Below are 7,436 nucleotides of genomic sequence, written 5' to 3'. Positions count from 1 at the left end.
TCTACCGTGGTGAACAGTCTACCGCGGTGAACAGTCTGCCGTAGTAAACAGTCTGCCGTGGGAAACAGTCTGTCGTGGTGAACAGTCTGCCGTAGTGAACAGTCTGCCGTGGTGAACAGTCTGGCGTGGTAAACAGTCTGCCGTGGTAAACAGTCTGCCGTAGTAAACAGTCTACCGTGGTGAACAGTCTGCTGCAATATGTTGACGTCATTCTGTCTTGTCCAGGGCAATATGTTGACATCATGTCCAGGGCAATATGTTGACATCATGCTGTCTTGTCCAGGGCAATATGTTGACATCATGCTGTCTTGTCCTGGGCAATATGTTGACATCATGCTGTCTTGTCCTGGGCAATATGTTGACATCATGCTGTCTTGTCCAGGGCAATATGTTGACATCATGCTGTCTTGTCCAGGGCAATATGTTGACATCATGCTATCTTGTCCAGGGCAATATGTTGACATCATGCTGTCTTGTCCTGGGCAATATATTGACATCATGCTGTCTTGTCCTGGGCAATATGTTGACATCATGCTGTCTTGTCCAGGGCAATATGTTGACATCATGCTGTCTTGTCCAGGGCAATATGTTGATGTCATTCTGTCTTGTCCTGGGCAATATGTTGACATCATGCTGTCTTGTCCTGGGCAATATGTTGACATCATGCTGTCTTGTCCAGGGCAATATGTTGACATCATGCTGTCTTGTCCAGGGCAATATGTTGACATCATGCTATCTTGTCCAGGGCAATATGTTGACATCATGCTGTCTTGTCCTGGGCAATATATTGACATCATGCTGTCTTGTCCTGGGCAATATGTTGACATCATGCTGTCTTGTCCAGGGCAATATGTTGACATCATGCTGTCTTGTCCAGGGCAATATGTTGATGTCATTCTGTCTTGTCCAGGGCAATATGTTGATGTCATCACGTCGACCATATTTGGGCCCGACCATTACATCATATTTAACTGTCTACATCCCATGAACACTCCATATCCTACACAGGAGGCAGTGTACATTTATTTTTTTGAAGGAATTAACATGAAAAACCTATAAATACTTATCAATATATAGATATTATATTATGTATAAATTACAGAGTGTATATTTTGACTAAGACCACAAATCAACAGTCCTTCACTGAGAAGAAGGAATGGGTGTGGAACCATATCGAGTTCAGTAAAGGACTCCATTTTGTCGGTCTCCATAGTTACCCAACTGTTCTGTCTGTATATGTCAATAAAACAAATGAATGTTATCTGGAAGATGAGTTTGTCAGAATTTTTCTTCTCAGTTTGAGAATTTTTCTGATGTTATTACACATTCGACCATCAGAGGGCAGACTAAACCACAACCTACGTGCGTGGGTGCGTACGTGCGCTGTGGTTATATAGCCCGGTTGGGGAGAAGCACAGAGCTCTGATTGGGAACAGAATTACTTTAGAGCGTTTGTGATCATCTTATATAAGCTTGGGTATTAATGACAGTCTCCCTCAGCTCTTTGCTGCCTTTGGGAGAGGACAGGGTCTGCAGAGAGACGGATCGGTCCAAGTTAAACCTACAGGGAGACAGGGATGTGTCTGTCCCAAATTGCACTAGTTCCTTTCCGCTTCATAGGGAACGGGGTGTCATTTGAGATGCTGCCTTGGTTAGTAGGGAGACTGTGGGGGGCTGGGTAGGTAACCCCAACAACAGACTCCACTTTAAAATGTATAGATCATTAATCATTTATAGTCTAAGCAAAAGTTGAGGGTGGAAAAATATACACAACAAGATATATAAACTCAACATATAAAGTGTTGGTCCCGTGTTTCATGAGCTGAAATAAAAGATCCCAGAAATGTTCCATACACACAAAAAGCTTATTTCTCTCAAATGTTGTGCACAAATTTGTTTACATCCCTGTTAGTGTGCATTTCTCATTTTACCAAGATAATCCATCCCTCCTGACAGGTGTGACATATCAAGAAGCTGATTTAAACAGCATGGTCATTACATAGGTGCACCTTGTGCTGGAGACAATAAAAGGCAACTCTCAAATGTGCAGTTTTGTCACACAACACAATGCTAGAGATGTCTCAAGTTTTGAGGGAGCGTGCAATTGGCATGCTGACTTCAGGAATGTCCAGCGGAGCTGTTGCCAGAGAATTTAATGTTAATTTCTCTACCATAAGCCGCCTCCAACGTCGTTTTGGAGAATTTGGCAGTACGTCCAACCGGCCCCACAACCGCTGACCATGTGTAACCACGCCAGTCCAGGACCTCCACATCAGGCTTCTTCACCTGCGGGATCGTCTTGAGACCAGCCGCCCGGGCAGCTGATGAAACTGAGGGGGTATTTCTGTCTGTAATAAAGCTATTTTGTGTGGAAAAATTAATTCTGATTGGCTGGGCCTGGCTCCCCAGTGGGTGGGCCTATGCCCTTTCAGGTGAAATCCCTAGATTAGGGCATAATTTAAAAAAAATTCAATTGACTGATTTCCTTATACGAATTAACTCCGTAAAATCGTTGAAATTATTGCATGTTGCTTATTCTATTTTTGTTCATTATAAGTGCCAGATCTAATGTAAGAAAGAACCTGATCAATTTATCTGATCAAATATCATTTATCTGATCCAACCTGATCAAATATCTAAAGGTTGGGCCTTTCTAAAAGGCTTGATCAAGGTTAAAAGGTTTATCGAACTTTAAACGCTGTTATTTGTTTTACATGCAGGTATTTGTTCCATCTCGGCACTAACACATTTGATTCAGCATAATGAATGGTTGGGTCCTTTTTTACAGTGTAATTATTTGTAATAACACGAACAAGCGTTGTTGTTAATTGTAATAACTCAATTACACTATAATAATAGCATGGCAACTGGTGCTAATTGCAGTCTGTAATTACAGAAGTATAACAACGAATGCTTGTTACCACTAAATGTTCCCTAAATTCACAAATCAAGTGTTTTTAGTTTCTTCTCCACTGCATTGCATTCAGTAATAACGATCACAATGTTGTCTTGTGGACAGATGCGCTGGGTGTCCCGAGATTACGGCAGGGTAGCCTAGTGGTTAGAGCGTTGGACTAGTAACCGGAAGGTTGCAGGTTCAAACCCCCGAGCTGACAAGGTACAATTCTGTCGCTCTGCCCCTGAACAGGCAGTTAACCCACTGTTCCTAGGCCGTCAATGAAAATTAGAATTTGTTCTTAACTGACTTGCCTAGTTAAATAAAGGTAAAATTAAATTACACAGTCTCTAATTATGTTAATTACCCATTACACTCTCAAAATGTCCGCTGAATGTTGTTGATAGAACTTGTACCATTTGCGTTAACTTGGTTTCACAAAAACCAGATCAGCTATAGGTCAAGCTGGGGTCTACTGTTTGCGTGTCGTGAAGTGGGAAGATAACCAAATCAGATTACATGTCAAATCTGCACAAGTACAATGTAATTACTAGGTGTTACACGTGATTTAGCTAGGGATAGGGGGCAGTATTTTCACGTCCGAATGAAAAGCGTGCCCAAAGTAAACTGCCTGTTACTCATGCCCAGAAGCTAGGATATGCATATAATTGGTAGATTTAGATAGGAAACACTCTATAGTTCCTACAACTGTTAAAATAATGTGTGTGAGTATAACAGAACTGATTTGGCAGGCGAAACCCCGAGGACAAACCATCCAGGGGAAGAAAAATATATATATATTGAAGCCCTATTTAATAGGAACCTGGTTGCAGTTCCTATGGCTTCCACTAGATGTCAACAGTCTTTAGAAATTGGTTGATGTTTTTCTTTTGAGAAATGAAGAAGTAGGGCTGTTCTTTGTAAGTGTCACTTACAAGTGGACTCTACTGTTTGATGCGTGAGAACTGGAGCGCGCTTCACTTTGTTTTTATCCGGTATTGAACACAGTATATTCGATCTTAAATTTTAGCAATTATTTACATTTTGGGATACCTTAGGTTGGATTAGGAACGTTGTTTGAAATGTTTGGACCAAGTTTACAGGTAACTTATTAGATACTTTGTAGGCATGTTGGGCGAGTTGGAACTGCTGTATTTCTGAATCAAACGCGCCAAATAAATGGACATTTTGGGGATATAAAGGACATTATCGAACAAAAGGACCATTTGTGATGTTTCTGGGACATTTTGGAGTGCCAACAGAAGAAGATCTTCAACGGTAAGGCATTAATTATATCGTTATTTCTGACTTTAGCAATTTCTATATAATTACTTACTACTCATTGCCAAGTGGAAATACCTACAAACAAAAGGTGAACTTCTCCTTTAGTCAACTTTATTGCAACTTTATTGCAACATGTAAAAATACCTTACATTTCTTAACAAATGACAAGTAGTAGATAGATGGCTAATTTAGAAAAAACAGGATTTTTTTTAGCATTACAAGTAACAATGGAAATGGACAACTCTGTCTTCATCGGTTTCTCTCTTAGCTACCTAGGTAGTTGTATTATCCAGCTAACAATAATAGCGCTTGCTAACACTAAGTTAGGCTGCAGTATCTCTCTTAGCTACCTAGGTAGTTGTATTATCCAGCTAACAATAATAGCGCTTGCTAACACTAAGTTAGGCTGCAGTATCTCTCTTAGCTACCTAGGTAGTTGTATTATCCAGCTAACAATAATAGCACTTGCTAACACTAAATTAGGCTGCAGTATCTCTCTTAGCTACCTAGGTAGTTGTATTATCCAGCTAACAATAATAGCACTTGCTAACACTAAGTTAGGCTGCAGTATCTCTCTTAGCTACCTAGGTAGTTGTATTATCCAGCTAATAATAATAGCACTTGCTAACACTAAATTAGGCTGCAGTATCTCTCTTAGCTACCTAGGTAGTTGTATTATCCAGCTAATAATAATAGCACTTGCTAACACTAAGTTAGGCTGCAGTATCTCTTTTAGCTGCATTGCAAATGAACTAACATAACTCATAGTGTGTTTATACAAGTAGCTGGCTAGTCTGTCTCACGTAATATCCATTATAGCCAAGACCATCGAGCCCAATTAACATTAGCTAGCTAGTAGCGACTATAGCATAGCTATTTGCCAGCTTTAGGTTGCTAGCTAGTCAAAGTTAGAAAGCTAGCTAATCCAAAAATAACTCAGCAGATTGCATGGAAAGTCTGCTCTGTAGGTGGTAACTAGCTAGCCTAGTTGGTAGGCCTAACAAAATAAGCTAATGTTAGCTAGCTACAGTCCACTGTTCCTAGGCCGTCATTGAAAACAATAATTTGTTCTTAACTGACTTGCCTAGTTAAATAAAGGTTCAAATAAATAAAAATAAAAATCTCTCTCCTGTATTTTGCACACTGACCTTCTCGACCTGTTCTTTGTGCACAGTCACATGATGTCAGGGTCAACAAATTTGGGTCTGATCAAGGTATTATTTTGAGCGTGTTGAGCAAATGGGTAGATCTTGACAGGATGCCTTTATTCCTGGGATAGATAACTAATTGCAACATCCCAAAGTGCCGCGGGTAGTGGGGGAGCTGTGGGTGCTGCTAAAAAAAACATAATTCAAATAATGAATTAAAATCACTAAAGTAGTGCACTGGGCCTTTACTAGTCCTGTATTAGAGGACCAAGACTGTAGATATAGCCCAGAACATGGGCCGTTCTTACTGATTTCTCCCTGTACACCAAGTCAGAACCGTAGGATACAGAAAGGGGGCATATACGCTGAAAATGAAAGCTTTTACAATATTCAATGATCTCTAAAAACAGGTAATAGGTTACATGTGCACCACCAAGTCAGAACAGTAGAGTAAGTTATGAGTGGGGAAAGGAACCAAATGATTAAGGTGAGGAACATGGGCTTCTAACAGCTTACTACACAACATACACTTAGTATTACTTTCTTAGCTACAGTATACATATCTCCCTGGCATATTACATCATTTATGCAGCAGCATACAAGACATTTATGGACCTTCTTGTGCTGTGCTCACTTGAGCAGGAAGGTGGTGCGGCGGTCCTTCTTGTGGGCAAATTTTGTCAGTCTGGCATTCTCTGGATTTATGGTGCTTTCAAGGCAACTGGGAACTCTGGGGGGGGGGGGGGGGGGGGAAGTACGTCGGTAATCTTCAGGTCGGAGCTCTAGAAAGAGGCCAGAGTCCCCGACTTGGAAGTTGGATGACCGTTCAAAATGTATTTTCCCATTCAGAGCTAATTTTAATTTTTTATTTTTTTCTGTTTTCTTGAACTGACTGAAGTCTGAGATTTCCAAGTTTCCAGTTGTCTTGAACACGGCAGAGGTCATGCTGGATTGACAGCATGACCAATGTATTCAACCTTTTTCTGGCCCATGGTGTTGCATGTGAATGTTTATCCTGTTAAGGTTGGAAAAGAGACCCTAAAACCCAGACTTGGACCACACACCCACAACACTAAATAGCAGGCTAATGATGGCTTTGCAACGCTTGCAGTTAGCCACAGATTCCATCCAAACCACTCATTATTGAATTTGCGTAATGTTTATGTCCAATGGCCAATGAGCACCGGTACGTTTTATCTATAATTTCTCTTCATATGACAATAATTTTTAAAAGATTTGCCAGTAGATTGTCGACCTTGATTTATGATGATGTCTAGCTTGCTAGCTAAGATGTGCCATGTATTCATGTAACAATTTATAGGCATTGTGAACTCCTTTTTGGGCCTGGGAATCATACTTCAGAACCCTTTGTTGCAGAGGTGGGTAGTTTTTAATTGGTTTAACGCTTGTCACATCACATGATTTGTGCAGGCTGAAATGTGCAAGTGTAACCAGGGACCCTCTGCACACATCAACAACAGTCACCCACGAAGCATCGTTACCCATCGCTCCACAAAAGTGGCGGCCCTTGCAGAGCAAAGGGGGAACCACTACTTCAAGGTCTCAGAGCAAGTGACGTCACCGATTGAAACGCTATTTAGCGCGCACCACCGCTAACTAGCTAGCCGTTTCACATCCGCCACACAAGCTGAAAAGAAATGTATGGATGCTATCTGAAACTTTAACATTTGTTTTAACATTCATTGTTACACCTCTGTAATTACAGACTGTAATTACCATCAGTTAGTTACAACTATGTATTATCACAATGAATTACACCGTAATAAGGACCCCTTTTAAAATGAAGTGTTGCCTAATGGGTAAATCCATCATTGGTATTAGGCTGGCCGCTAGGCTATCACACACATCATCTCTGTCCTCCTCTGAGCGCGCTGTATTTTAAGTAGCAGGTGTTTTAAAAACGGTGTTCATTTCTTAGCCAGGCAGTACAGTAGCTCCCTCCGTCGCTTTCTCTCTCTCTCTCTCTCTCTCTTCTCTTCTCTCTCTCTCTCTCTCTCTCTCTCTCTCTCTCTCTCTCTCTCTCTCTCTCTCTCTCTCTCTTCTCTCTCTCTCTCTCTCTCTCTCTCACACACACACAAAACACTGCA

The sequence above is a fragment of the Oncorhynchus clarkii genome, unplaced genomic scaffold (genome assembly GCF_045791955.1).
Source record: "Oncorhynchus clarkii lewisi isolate Uvic-CL-2024 unplaced genomic scaffold, UVic_Ocla_1.0 unplaced_contig_6721_pilon_pilon, whole genome shotgun sequence".
Taxonomy (NCBI): domain Eukaryota; kingdom Metazoa; phylum Chordata; class Actinopteri; order Salmoniformes; family Salmonidae; genus Oncorhynchus; species Oncorhynchus clarkii.
Note: the sequence above shows the minus strand (reverse complement) of the source record.